The sequence below is a fragment of the Anguilla rostrata genome, chromosome 4 (assembly GCF_018555375.3).
Source record: "Anguilla rostrata isolate EN2019 chromosome 4, ASM1855537v3, whole genome shotgun sequence".
NCBI lineage: Eukaryota > Metazoa > Chordata > Actinopteri > Anguilliformes > Anguillidae > Anguilla > Anguilla rostrata.
This window is the reverse complement of record NC_057936.1, coordinates 20,866,674-20,881,502: the sequence shown is the minus strand read 5'-3', so window position 1 is coordinate 20,881,502 and position 14,829 is coordinate 20,866,674. Positions and strand designations below refer to the sequence as shown.

At 41.8% G+C, this 14,829-nt stretch overlaps 1 long non-coding RNA gene across 1 annotated transcript; it reads left to right on the top strand.

Annotated features, from left to right (window-relative positions):
• Positions 1–6,136: 6,136 nt before the first annotated feature.
• Positions 6,137–8,683, top strand: LOC135254280 (uncharacterized). Its single transcript, XR_010329810.1, has 2 exons — positions 6,137–6,231; positions 7,254–8,683. It is a non-coding gene; the product is annotated as an uncharacterized LOC135254280 (long non-coding RNA).
• Positions 8,684–14,829: the final 6,146 nt, after the last annotated feature.

Genomic DNA, 14,829 nt, shown 5'->3' with positions numbered 1-14,829 from the left:
ACATTTGCATTTGACTGCATCCACTTATGTTATCACAGAAAAATCAGCGTTTTCATTAGCAGAATTATTACCAGTCAAAAAGAACACACTATCCTTAGGAGACACTGTGCACTGACTTTAGCTTTTTTAAAAATTGATGAATCACCATGGCAACCTGTGTTTTTTTTCCAAACACACAAATAAGAAGCATAGCAGCAATTGTGGGAGAGAGGTGGTGGGCGGTGAAACTGGGACTGATTAAAGCTGTGGCCGAATCCAAGGCCTTGCATTACTCAGCACAGCGTTGCCCCGGGAAACCTGCTGGCCAGAATAGTGTCTATCCATCTGAATTAAACGAATTGGGTTATGAAATATCAAACTTCTTTAATATACTTATGCAACAGGTCACATGGTCAGCATCACAAGACAGTGGCCGAAGTAGAGGTAAAATCACGGGATACAAAAAGTAAGTTGTCTTCCCAAGATTCCACATTCTACAGTGACAGTTTGCCATACCAGCCCCTGAAGATGACTGGACGGGGGAGTTCTGTGTCAAGGAGTAATTCCATGTATGCAGTGCCATGCAGAGCCTCCTCTGGGGTTTATCACTGACACATAAGGGGCAAGGAGGCTGGTAATGGGGTGCTGAGAACAGTGTAGCTCACTCCTGGGTGATTGACCGGCGGTGCGTCCGCAAAGAGGACTCAGCTGTACTTTTATGGACTGCTATTGGCCGAGGTGCTGGCGGAGGTCCAGCAACACTGACAGAGTCGCAGAGGAGGCAGCCTTCGTGTGTGTCCTGTAGAGCAGTGCATGCTGGGATGAGCCGAGGCCGTCTCAATGTAGCTCCTACTGAGGGGGAACAGCCTTCGCCATTACCAGAGAAAATGTTTCTGCCGTAGACAAGCCCTGCTACTCACAAGAGGTCCGAGGGCTCTTTGTTTGCCTCATCCATCTCTCTCCAGAGTGACAGTGAAAGAGCCTTATATCTGGCCCTGAAAAGGCTTTCATATTCTGGCTGTTTGACTAAGGACACCTTGTTTCACTTAAAGGAATAAAAAAAATATTCAAAGGTCATATTTCAACAAGGCAGCGCATGTTGATGTTAGAATAATAAATTTGCTGCGCGAAGAAGAAGAGAGAAACCCCAGAAGCTGGTGTGTTTGTACTAATTGCGATTCCTCAGCTTGTTCCAGGGATGACCTTTCTGACACGATTCCCTCCGACGGCTTGAGAGACAGGCTGGAATGCGAGGTCCGGCACAGAGCGCAGTAAAGCTCCCTCAGACGCATTTACGCCGCACAAGTGGGTCTCCTGCAGCTGCGAGACTGTGCACGGCTGCTCCACACAGACAGAGAGGCTCTGGCTGCACAGACATGATCGTTTTTGATATTTGTTAATATATATATTTTTTCTTGATGAAGGACAGGAACATGTGACTTCACTGTCGAGAGAAGGAAAAGAAAAACGTTTGGCCCTCAGCAGGAGCTCCCAGCCTTTGCTGTCCTTGTTTCCCGAGACAGGCGGGTGTAATGGGGCTTTGAAAGACTGCTGTATTATCACAGCGCCCTGGAGACAAACAGACAAGTAAACATAGATCAGTGGTGTGAGGAGACAGAGAGCAGAGCCAAACAATGGCCGTGACGACGCGAATCTGACCGTGAGATTAAAGGGCCTTTCCAGAGCTCTTCCGCCACAGATAGTTTAGACACAAAAATATCACACATCTCAGTATCACACTGTATACCATGTTAAATATTTGAGTCATTTCAAATCAAAGGGCCTTAGCCTAGACATTATTATCTATTGCATAGCTGTGACGAGGCGCAGCTGAAGACGATTAATACTGCAACGGATGGAGCCAAATATTTTTGGATCCATTGTCTGCAGAAGTCTTGATTCGGTGGCTAAAAAGAATTTATGGCCGCAGTCTGTGCATGGATTGGCTCCATTCCACAGGCTCCCGATAAAGAGACAGAGGCATCAGCAGCAGCAGGGAGTCGTAAAGCCGATCCATTTCAAAGGGTGGTGTTATTGCTATTAAGCAGGTAGAACAGAACTCAGACCAGGAAGAGGCTGCGCGGGAAGTGGGGGATGCACCCCAGACGGAGGGTAGCCTCTGTTTAAACAGGGGCATTCTCTCCTCTTGTCTCACTGAGAGCAAGCGCAGAGGGAGCAACAGACAAGCCCACTGTCCTGTTTACATCTTTCAACAAGCTGAGCCGAAGTACCGCGTCCAAACGAAGTCGCTCGACAGAGGCGTACTAACCACAAGGTCAGAAGTCATGCTGCCTTCCCTCTTATGCGTTGAATGTGTGGGACCCTGCAGTCAAGATAAGGTGCCTAATAATAGTTGTGCTTTCTCTCTAATGTTGCCCTGCCAGCATAACCATCATGGAAAAGCGAGCACTGCCATCCCACTTTCTGAAAATTCATTTCAAACCACAACAGCAAGCTTGAATGATTATGCTACTCGTAAAGGGTGAGCAATTATTCTCTGTGTACAGCTCTAAAGCCTTATCTTCGTCCCAAAGCCAGACCCTCGCAAAATATGGTTACCTCCCATGATTCTAGATTAAAATCATCACTTTATTTGTAAAATTAATTACTTTCCTGCCCTTGGTACAGGCGGACTGGTCTATTTAAGCAATGCTGGGGTTTTTTTTAGCAGGAGCAGCAAATGGCATTTTTTAAACAAACAAATGACGTCCGTCTAAATTGAGCGTAGCTTTCATAGATTCCATGCCATTTTCATTGGCTGATGAAACTGCTCGCTGTTGCTTGGTTGTGTGGGCGACGTTACTTGACTGAAGGAGCAGGGTAAGGAGGGGCTGGGGGTTTCCAGACCCAATTTAGGTGCATTTTTGTTCAAACCGACCTGGAAAAAAAATCAAACATGGCCAAAAGTGCAGTCTAAGGAGGATTACTGATGCAATGAGTTCTGAGTCACAGGAATCTTAAGGTCCGGCGGTCAAGTACTGTTCATTCATCCTTCAGCATGGCTTTCACTGATGTGTGGCCTGTGCTCGAGAGGAAGGGTGGGGACACGTGCTCGACTACCTGAACGACCAGGCTCTGCCACTGTAGAATATCCAGGCCTCCAGGCCATTAACAGCCATGGTAACATACGGTACAGTTCCCAGCAGTCTTGTTGTTCAACGAACCTCATGATGACCTTACCAAAATGGCTGCCTTTAATGTCCTGTAAAATTATTAATTGTGTGCCATTAACTCTGTGAAAAGGCCACCCTATTTAAAAACCTGGTTTATGTATTATACAGGCTGATGCCGAGTAACATTTGTCCCTCCGACAGAAGTAAAAGAAAACAGCTGGCAAATATTCTGGCAATATTTCGAAGGCTGAGGCTGTATTTTCCTTCTCTGGGAGCAGTGCCAATTGGAGGTTGTACCTTGGAGATCACTAATTTAGGCCAAAGTGTTCAGGTATCCCTGTACTAACAGTGCGCTATTATTTGTTATTATAATTTTGATATTTATTATTATTATCCTATTCCCTAGCGTTTTTTATTATTATCATTATTATTATTACTTCAGGATTTAAGATTTTAATTACATGTGTAATGGTTTTATAAGATAGCGGTTATATGAATCTCATTTGTAATATGGTTCTAGGTTGGCATAGAACCAACTTACTATGGTTCTTGAATCTAACTTACATTTAGTGCTTTATGAATGCTGCACTAAAGCTCGCTGTTCTGGGAAATATTATCCAGGTCTGGCTCTGCTGCTCACATACCTTTTGTGGATGCACTTTTGTTCTCTTTCCTTGTAAGTCACTATGGATAAAAAATGAATGTAATGAAAAGTATTATAGGTAAAAGCACACACTATGCGGTGCTCTAGCATCGTTACAGATCTATGGAAACTTGTAATTGTGTGGGTCTGCATGTTTGACTTAGAGGGCCCAAAGACAGCCAGGACTGATTCCACTTCACATTTAGACAGTTCAGCTTGAAAGCTTGAGTAATGCTTTTGTTCTTGACTACTGTTGTAATGTTCCTTAGTCTTTCATATCCCAGAAAAGGAACAAGTTCCAATTTCAACACCCACCTCCACAATGAAACATTACATGGATGCTTAACTGTATGCTTAACATTGTGCTGAATATGCAGTCATCTACAAAACTGATATGGGACAATTGATTTGATCCATGAAAGGTTTTCTTTCAACAAACAGCATGTGTATTCCTGTGGTTTTATTCAATGTTGGCCAATGTTTGTTGGTTTGGCTGTCCTAACAATCCAGAATATAAATCAGTCTTTTAGTCTGTGCTTAAGCTTTTCCTAAATCTCTACACTATTAAATGTCTTCCAGAATCAATATTTTTTTTGCCAGTTACAATTTGTACTACAAGGAGACATACCAGCCATTATTTCAAATTAGAGAAGTTCAAACAAATGGCAGGAAAGGAAGTTACATTTTAAGCCATGACCATATTGCAATGATGTTTGTTCGCTTGGCCAAACGTTGCATTTAGCCGAGCGAAGGCTATAAAATGCTCAACTATCTTAAAGCATTGAATAATCCCAGAGTATCTTTGGAGAAAGGAGGGAAACAAGGGGCATGAATGAAATCCATTAAACAGGCTTTTCAGGCAAATCATCAGATTCTTAACTCTTTCCCTTTTTCTGTTGGAAAGATGGCCTTTCTTCCACATTACGTGTCCTGAGGAACCAGCTATGGCTGTAAATAAAGTAAAAGACTGCAAAATTTCCATTGCCACCCCTTTCAGAATAATTCATGCATGAGTTAGAGATCATTTCCCAAGAGTCTAACTGAAGAGTGAAAGAATGCCACCCAGGGCCTTTCCTGAATTATAGCCAGCTTCAGATTTATGCGATTCAAACACTGTGTCTACAAAACACATATAAGACCAAACGTTAAAATTCTACTGTTGAGGATCAAGTTGCAAGAAACATTACAGCTACAGATTTGACAGCATGCTTGAATAGCCAGATTTGGTTCTGAGCCTAGCCCATCTGGTCCTGTCACTGATTCTAATGGACATGTTGGCACCACCCTTTGCTTCAAGAAAACATAGTGTTAATTTTAATGTTTAGACCAGATGTGCCACCCTGAACTACTGCTCATATGCGGAGCATAACGTGTACATTTGGAAATTTTTACGGGGTCAGACAGGGTCACAAAGTACCATGGCTGTGACAAAAAGGGTCATGTCTGGTCATGGAAAATTTGGAGGCTGTCACTCTTTCAGGTGTGATTTACGTTGCTGAATTCCGAGCACCTGAGATGAAGCACGGGTTGGGTTTTTACGAGGCAACCAATGAGCTTTTTTCCGAATCAAGGAGACTGAATTGCTCGCATCACATAGAGACTGGCTTTCAGAACCAAGAACTTCAGAACTTTTATTTAAGGCATTATTAATAGATATTCCTGAAATGAAACATAGCCACTTTGTCCCTATGGTGAGATATTACACCACAGTGACCTCATGACACTGCTCAACTGTATTGATAAATATTTCTAAATAAAAAATTAGACATTAAGGAATTTTGTGATTAGATATTCATTTACTGAAAGAATAATAGTCAACAAAACCTTGAACTGAGTGACTGGGGATAGACAGGAAGATATCATAGGGTGTAAATGTAAACCAATGCACTGACCAATTCTGAATTATGTGAATCAGTTAAATGCATTTTCTTTTAGGAAAACGACTGGTTACATCTTGCTGAAGTCTGAGAGTATATCATTGAAGTTGCTGGTGACTCACAGGTTTGATTAATTAACTTAGTGTATGCTTGTTAGCAATGGCCACATATGGAAGAAGACAGGTGAACAATGCAGTTTAAACCAGCTGAATTTTTTTTTCTTCTCCAGGAAAATTAATCCATTCGTACAGCTGTGTTTTTCATAAAAGAAAACAAAATGCCATCTCCTAACCACTCCCCCCCTCGCCACTCCAAAATCTCTCGAAAATGTCTTTTTCCATCAGATCTCAAACAGTGCTGAAACAGTGCTGTGGACACACACAAAACACACACACACACACACACACGCACACGCACGCATGCACACACACACACACACACACATTTTATAATGGAGTGTAGAGACTGACGCAATCAGGAGGCCAGAGAGAGGGCTGGAAACATCTCTCTCTGAACAGTGGGACTGTATTTCTGGCACCGCAGTGCTCCTGACGCAGGCCGTGAGCAATGCACTGGAACTCTGCTGCAGCAGCTGATGTGGCAACGGCCAGTGACAGTAGTAAGCTTGCTCCTGCTACACTAGACTATCTTGACTGCTCTTGACTATCTTGACTTTTCTGCACGTGCCTTTATTCCAGATGATAGTCTGAGGTGACTTCTGGTGAGTTTTGGGAGTGGTTTACGCCTGCGAAACGTCAGAGAGTAATACCTGATGTCTTTCTCAGAGAGTCGCACCTTCTGTTTCTGACAGCAGCTGCTAAAATAATCTCTAGCACTTACTTCTAAATGAATGACTTTGACTGACTTTATTCCAACGGCAGTAATAATTTATGTACCAAAGAGGTCAGAGAGGTAGCACAACTGCTGTATTTACTTTGGAACTGTGCAACAAACTTCATTTATTTTTGTAGCATAAACTACATGCCAAACTTAGAAAGAAAATAAAAGTCATAACCTTATAATTAGTCATTTAAAGGAATGTTTTAAAAATTATTTTTTATTAATTTAGTTTCCACCCTTATCCTTGGTCACTTAGGATAAGGGGGGCAAGGGTATGTGGCTACAAACATATAGTAATGTTAATTAATAATAAAATCAGTGCAAATATTGATATTTAACAGCAATTCTCATTTACATATTTCGCAATTGTATGATGTAATATTGTAACAAAACAACAAAATCAACTTAAAACCTAATACCTCCCTACACTGTGAATTTGGAATGTTTCTGCTGCTCAGTCAATTATACACTTACACATTTATGCGTATGTGACTTTATTCTTCATAATATTCTTAATGTTCTTCATAGTATAATATTTTCAGAGGGTTTCAGTTGTTAGTTGCATTGATAATTTGTCATGTTTGTTTTGTTCAGTTTAGTCACAGATTATACAATTACAAAACGAACCACACGCAACTAACTGTCTCGCCTGTGTTCACAGTCAGTGAAAAGGGACCTAGAGAGTTCAGGGCCTGCATTTATGAGGGGTCAGGTCCAATGCTTGTGTTACTGTGGCATTTCAGCTAATGGCTGGTATGTCAAAATCTGCAAGTCTAATTCTGCCCTCGCCTTGGTTTACAGTAAACACTGTCTGCATTGACACCCTGGGGGAGAGGCTTAACAATGTGACTTGTGAAGAATGCAATTTGTGGGCCTCTGCTGCATTGCCTCGAGGGAAACTTTATCCGGGACTGCGGCCGGTCACTACAGGGGCGTAGTGGTGACACGCGTGCCGTTGGGCACTTTAGCAACATGAATCTCACTGGACTGGCATCTAACTGGAGCTTGAAGTTTCACTGCATTCTGTATGGCCTGACATGTATGTATTCATTTCAAATACAATATGGGTTGCTTGCCTCACTTTTCAATGGTTGAAACCGCAATACCACCTGAAAAACCTACACCATCACTATTTTCATTGTAATTAAGAGATACTATTTTGTGTTGTTTTATATTTTCCATAAATATATTTGTGTGTGTGTGTGAGTTTGTGTGTTTTTATCGTCTTTGTGAGTACAAACATTCTGTAAACGTTTTACTTTTGCTTAGTCATGCCTCATCGATTAAAAGAAGTTCAGCCAATGTAAGCCCCTCACATTTACGAGGGATTCCTGGATTACCTCCGAAACAGAAAAGTGGGTCGAGGCCTCATCGGAACCCAGCAGAAACCGTGAGAGCAGAGGCAGGGACTGCAAGCACAGGTCGTCATGGCAACATAGACAAATGACTTTTTCTTTCCCCAGTGACCACAGCAGCAAGTCATCTTGCACAATTCCATTACAGCATGAGAACAGCTTGGGAAAAACTGAGAACTGGAAAACATTTGGGTAGCACTGAAGAAGGAACCAGATTCTATTTTGACTTGCTGCTCAGTTACAGTACAGTAGGGCCTAAGGTTCTTGGGGAAAAAGAGAGTCTGTTTTGATATGACGTCCACTCCTCCTCATTTCAGTTCTAAAGAATCCTCAATGTATTCACATGCATGATGGTTTTGGCTCTGATTTCTTAATGTCAGCCATCCAGAATTTCTTTTAACAGAAGCACCCAAGGCCGACGTGGAGCTGACATGACCACAGCCTTCTCTCCTCCCATTTCCAAAGAGGCGACTGCGAGTGACGTTCGACATGGAACGCATATGGTTTGCATTATTAAAAAAGCACTTCACGAAGCCCTCATAAAAAACACTTTTTTGTGAGATTTTTGGCAAACTTAGATTCAGACACATGTACGTACGTATAGACGCAGACACACATGAGCCCACAAACTTGGTGGCGTGCTGTTGCACTCGAAGATAAGACAGTTACTTTTTTCTTTTCTTCCCTTCTGAATTGACACATTCTCATCTCTGTTGCATGTGGATTCCTGTCTCTGTTGCACATGGACTTCCACAGTCTTAATCTTTTTGCTGCGGTTGCTGATCTGTATTGTTTAATGGGATCTGTGTGAGCCAAACCAAGACAAATTCCTTGTTTGTGCAACTTACTTGGGCAATAAATCTAATTCTGATCTGATTTTGATTCTGGATGAAGTTGTCATCGGGCTATGATATCAGCAACATCTACGCCCAATCTCATGACTCAACAACATAGATTTATGTGTGATTACTATTACAATGAATTACAATTTGAATAATGCAATTGGATATTTACTGTCCTCTAGTAGTATACTGGTCATGCCTTACTGGTTTCAGTATGAAACACAGTGCATTCCTTTGGTGAGACAATGAATACCAGATTTACATAATTAGCTTATACGATAGCTCATATTCCACCAGAGAATTCAAAACAAATTCTAGCCTGCTTTGTGATCTAAATATCATAATAGTTCAATAAAATCTGAAAGATGAGACTTGACAAGTGAAACACTGTTACAGATTTAGTCCTTTTTCTCCCTGATTCTCAAAGCTGACAGGGAGAAGAATGGAATCTGATAAGCCCCAAGGAGATATCCATGCCCTCATGGGCCTCTGATTTTGTGCAAAGAATTTCAAAAGATTTTAACAAGTACTCTGACCCACCAACACCGTGAAACAGTGCAGGAAGTGTCCCTTGACTGTATCCAATCGAGAGGTCCCTCTGCCTCTTTTTAAACTGGCTGTTTATATTTCAGTTGAGTGGAGTTCGTAATTTATGGCCCAGCATTCTTGCTATTATGGTCAAGTAATAACAGTGAAGAAACGTGTGCGCCATCAGTATGAAGCACTTTAAATTAAGAAACAGTTTATCAGAGTGAGGCATCTGTTCCACAAGGAGTGTGCAAGTGGCCAGGAGACATCACATTATCCAATCATTTTTGCCAGATAGCTTGCAGTATCTAAAGGCAAGGGGATTCTCTATGATCTTGGGGCTCTTAAATGTACTGGTGAAGGTCAGGAACACCAGAAATGGCATTCCAAACCTAACCCACTTCAAGCTGTAAAAAAAAACTGTAGCAACAGATGGGGAAACGTAATCACTGTTCCCGGAGGTACAGCTTCTAATGTGAGTAAAGCTTAGAATATTTTTGCTGTATAAACTCATTTCCACAAAACCAAAACTTGACTACAAGGAACTCAGGTCCCTTGGCCATAGATAAGGAAGCATTCTCTTCAAATATAAGCAAATATAAATATATAAGTATAAAAAATGGAAAATATAAGTTTTCCATTCTGAGTGCAATGATGACTGCGGCTGCAGTTCCTGGCTATTTCTAAGTTTACCACATTTCTTCACAAATCTGTTAAGGTTCTTAAAGAGACACCGATTAGCTGGTTTGTTATGTCAGGATGAACTGAATTCACCAATCTCTAAGTGTAGCAACTGCGGTTTTAAGAAATTATAAAATCTCACCAAAACTTCATGTCATGTGCCTCTCAGAAAATTCCAGACACCAGTAGACAATTTGATAGACCAGCTAATCTGAAATGGTCCTCTAAGTACATAAAGCAGGGATACTGTTTGGTTGAATGATCCAATCATATCATGGCAAGGTCATATAGGAGCCTTTGCACTCAGTATGTATTGCAAAACACATCTAGTGCTTCATACATATAACTATGCATAACGTGCTATATATTGTCAATGTGTATATGTGTGTATAATACATAATGAAACCTGATATTTAAGTAATTTCTTGAATATACAGAAGATAGTTTGAATATATATGAATATATTTTAATATATAAATCAACATGTCATATGTCAGACACCCATTATATATATATCTGTTTGTGTTTGTGTTGTCATGGGAAATTTAAAATATATGATGTGATACAACAGTCCTGTATGGTATGCATGATTGGCCTGGAGCAAATGCGTTGTAAATTGAATTTTGAGTGACTCGTGCCCCCAGACTCATAAAGGAGGACCCCTGAACACATGAAACAACAAAAAAGTGCCCTGCATGTGCCACTGGGGTTCTTATTCCCTCAGGGGAACAATTAAAGGGCTCAAGTGGAGGCTGCAGTAGACAAACAGAACTCCCCCCTCTATGGCCCCCACCCCCAACCAGGTCACACCCCTCACCTCGCACACCACTCTCGTCTTTGATCACAGCAAAGCTAGAGGAGCTACAGACACATGCAGGCCAGGCCCAGGGGGTGGTGGCGGGGGTGGGAAGCCATTTCTAAAAGTACCAACGCGGAGGGGGGGTGGGTAAACAAGCTGACACAAACTAAATGCGTAAGACAAAGCAAGCGGCTGTTGCGCATATGCGTGTGTGTGTGTGTGTGTGCGTGTGTGCGTGTGTGTGTATGTGTGTGTGTGTGTGCATGTGAGTGCATGAACATCTGTTTGTGTACAATCTGTGTGTGCATGCATGTGTGTGTGTGTGTGTGTGTGTGTGTGTGCGCTTGTGTTTGTATATACTCTCTGTGCGATCGCACGTGTGTGATTGTGTACGCACTGTGTGTGCTGTTTCTTGTGTTTCACTGTTCCATTGGCTTTGATGTGGCAAGGGATACAGGCAAAGCCCGTAATACGAGTCCCCCATACCAGAGAGTGAGAGGGAATTTATTACAACTTTCCAGTAAAAGAACCAGCTAAGGATCAGCCATTATAAACAAAAGGGAAGATGCTGTAGGTGACGCACCTACATGTCTAGACAGTCCAGTGCTCCTATCCAAAAAAAGAAACCGCATGCAATGCTATTGAAACTCAGCCCTATTGCAACAGCCCTACTGAGATAAGAGATAAGTCTTGCAATGTACTAAGTTATATGTCACAATTTGGGATATTACATTATTGCATCAATTTGAACCATCTGGATGGGCTCACTTTATTTTGTGGATTTAGACAGCTGTTCTGTTTGCAAAGTCATCTTGATTTGTAGAGCTTAGTTTTTTTGTCATTGTCATTGATTTATATTTTTTGTACATTATACTTTGAACTTGAATAAAAAGCATTCAACTTTGAACTTACTCCATTAGTTACAGCAGCATGCAATGCTGTTTATTGTTCCCAGTGTGCAATTAAATGTCAAAATGTGTTTTTTATATTAGGCACAGCATTAACTTGCATCTGGAATAATAAGCGGAAAAAACTGAATCTCTATTAAAAATCTCTGTTGAAAATACAAGGTTAAAATAGTATCATAACATCCTTTGTCCTAAAACTGGGACGTTATCGAATCACTTTTTTGGCTAGTGCAATGGTGAGGTCTACTACACAATGCACAGACATAGACAATGTCATAAGTTAAGGTGCTTTTGATTCATTGAACCACTGGGAGGGGCTGATGAGGGAAAGAGGTGAGTTCAGAATATGTGACAGGAGAGAAAAGACATTACCAGAAGGCAAAGCATTGCTGTGCTCAGGACAAATGGGAGGGTGAACAGGCCGACGACAGATTAAAGGCAGACATGGGCTGTACCACTGAGTGCCTGGTTGGGCTCTGCATTTAATGTGAAATGCAATCTTTAGCCAGTGGAGGAAAATGAGGTGGGGCCAGTTATGGGAATATTAGCAGATGCTCGGTACGATCTGAGCTGCCATCTCCTCAATCATTTGAAGTGATGAGATGGACTAAGAGTGGAAAAGTGGGGCAGCCAGCCAGCATGGGGCACTGTGCCTACCACGAGATTGAGATCACGGACCAGGGGAACCTCCAGTTCCAACCGAACACTGGCTGTGTCTAGCACCCCAGGACACAATGTGCCATTGCCAATGTCATGAGACAAGGTATGGAGGTGAATGCAGGCTATTTTCTTTTACCATGTATTCTTCAGTATGTGGTTGCTGACTAAGTATCTGATATAATGACTGCTGTTATTTCCAGTGGTAAAATGTGCATGAAAGAGGAATTTTTGTGTTTGTCCCATGGTTTGGTTCCCCAGCAGTCTGGTAAATTTTACAAGATCAAAAAAATGTAGTTTGTCACAGCAGAGAATGGAATACACAACAACCTGTTTTCTTTCCACTCATCATAAAAAAACACAATAGAACAACAGCAAGCACTAGACAGACACCTGGTCATGTGACATCCTCCAGTCTCTCTACTTCATAGCCCACTGATATGCTTATAAAGGCTCACTGAAAGGATTTTGAAAAATCACCACCAGCTCACTAACATCCACAGGTAGAGTCTCAGTCTATGGGGATAAAACCTGTCCGCCATGCTAAAGATAAGTTCATGTGAGAACTGGTCAGAATTATGAGGGCATTGAAGTATAGCTGTGTAGCTTGTTTTTTCTGTAATGAAACCTGGCTGTTTTCTGTTGGTGATGACAAGAGCCTATAGCTCTTATTTATAAGAGGAAATCAACCAAACACTGGCTTACAGTTAGGCCTCCTTATTCTCCTGAACAGGGCACCACAGGTAAAGGTAAATTCCAATATGGTTTTGAAGTGGATCCATAGTGCGTATGCAGATGGTCTTTCCATTTGGCAAAAAAAGCCCTTCAAGATGGAAAACAATTTCAGCAGTGCACTTACTGGAACATTAACGCTAACAATATTTCCATCACTGGACTGCAACATTTGTCTGTAAATTTCGGTCTCTTTTAAGCACCAGGCACTGATTCGCCAGTGTAAACTCCCTCAGACTCAGAGGAAACGTGAATATTTTTGGACAAGTTACCCTTTCAGGAGACCTTCTATAAGAAATTCTGTTTTGCCTGAACAATAAGCCTACAACGGGCAGCTTGAGCTCAGTGATCTTACAAACCCACAAAAATCTTTTGTTTTTTCCTGTTTACTTTCTGACTTTGTAGTTGTTGGCAATTAAAACCCTTTTTTTTGCATATGTAGGAAATAACGAATCCCACAAGGTCAGATAAAGAAAGCAATCACGCCATTTTGAGCTTCCCAGAAGAAATGTAACAGGGAACGAATGGGGGTGCCAAGGACATGGAGACAAGGGCAGACATTATATGGGCGGAGGTCAAGTACAGGAAATATCTAACGCTGGTGCTTCCCAATAACAAAAAAAAAGAGAATAGCCCTTTGCCCACACCCACATTTAACGACAAGCATCCAAAAGTTTTTTTCATCCAAAGTTTTTCAAGCAGGGGAGGTTTGATAGGATAAAGGACATTTAATAGACAACCTAAGGAACCAGGGAACCCTCTTGGCCTTTGTTATTTCAAGAACCATAATGAACTAACTGGAACTGTGCCAGTGAACGCTAGTGCAATGACACAGCCTCGAGATTAGTCTGTGAACATATGTAGCTGCCTGAAATGAGAGGAAATGACTAAAGACTTAAAGGGGGAGCAGGGGGGTTGGTTTGGATTGTAAAAGCAATCACGCATGTATCCTCAAAATTAAGTCATCATGTTGAGCCTATAGAATGTATGTAATGTAAGTCAGCAGAAATCCACCATTGATACCTCTCAGTACCCATGCATAATTTCCAAGAGAAAATCAGTCATTTCTTTGGCCCTGTGTACAAGACAACGCAAAACACAACAAAGAAATATCCATATATTCAAGAGCCACTCAACACAGGGGCGAACAGCAGACAGGACGTATTGTGGCCAGTTGGGGACTAGTAAAATGAACACACACACTCTCCCCAGATGTTTCACAAAAGCTAAACTGTGAGTAAGTACTGTGCTGGGTGTAGGGGGAAAATAACAATAGTTCTACCCCCTACTTCACCATACATGAGGGGCCCATCTAACATGATGAATGAGGGTTTAGTGACATTTAGGTTGTATTAGCAGAGTTATTATAAATGGTAAAAAGTAAATCATTACACACTATACCTGTCTCAGCTATGTTTGTGCCTGTGTGCTGATGCATGTCCTCTGTAACTCTGTACTCAAGGAGCTTTTATTTTTCCTGTGTGCGTGCGTGCGTGCGTGCGTGCATGTCTGTGCATGTGTATGTGCGTGCGTGTGTGTGTGTGAGAGAGTGAGAGAGAGAGAGAGAGAGAGTGTTTGTGTGTGTATATATGTGTCCAGGGATATCCTTTCACATCAATCATCCCTTTCCCCTTTGAATACCTCCCACATAAACTCTCAAGACTGCAGCTGGTCCCAAAGGACAGCGCAGTCCTTTCTGCACATAAAATGGATGGACTCAGCTGAGGGCCATTCCGTAAAGGGCAACTCAAATCACAATATAAAATGTGACATGTTCTATAAAACGTAGGGCTGTAAGTACTTGAGAGCGTGATTGAATGCAATGAACCTTGGAGTCAACAGCTTCCCCCTCCTGCTGAATCTTTTCCCCTTGTA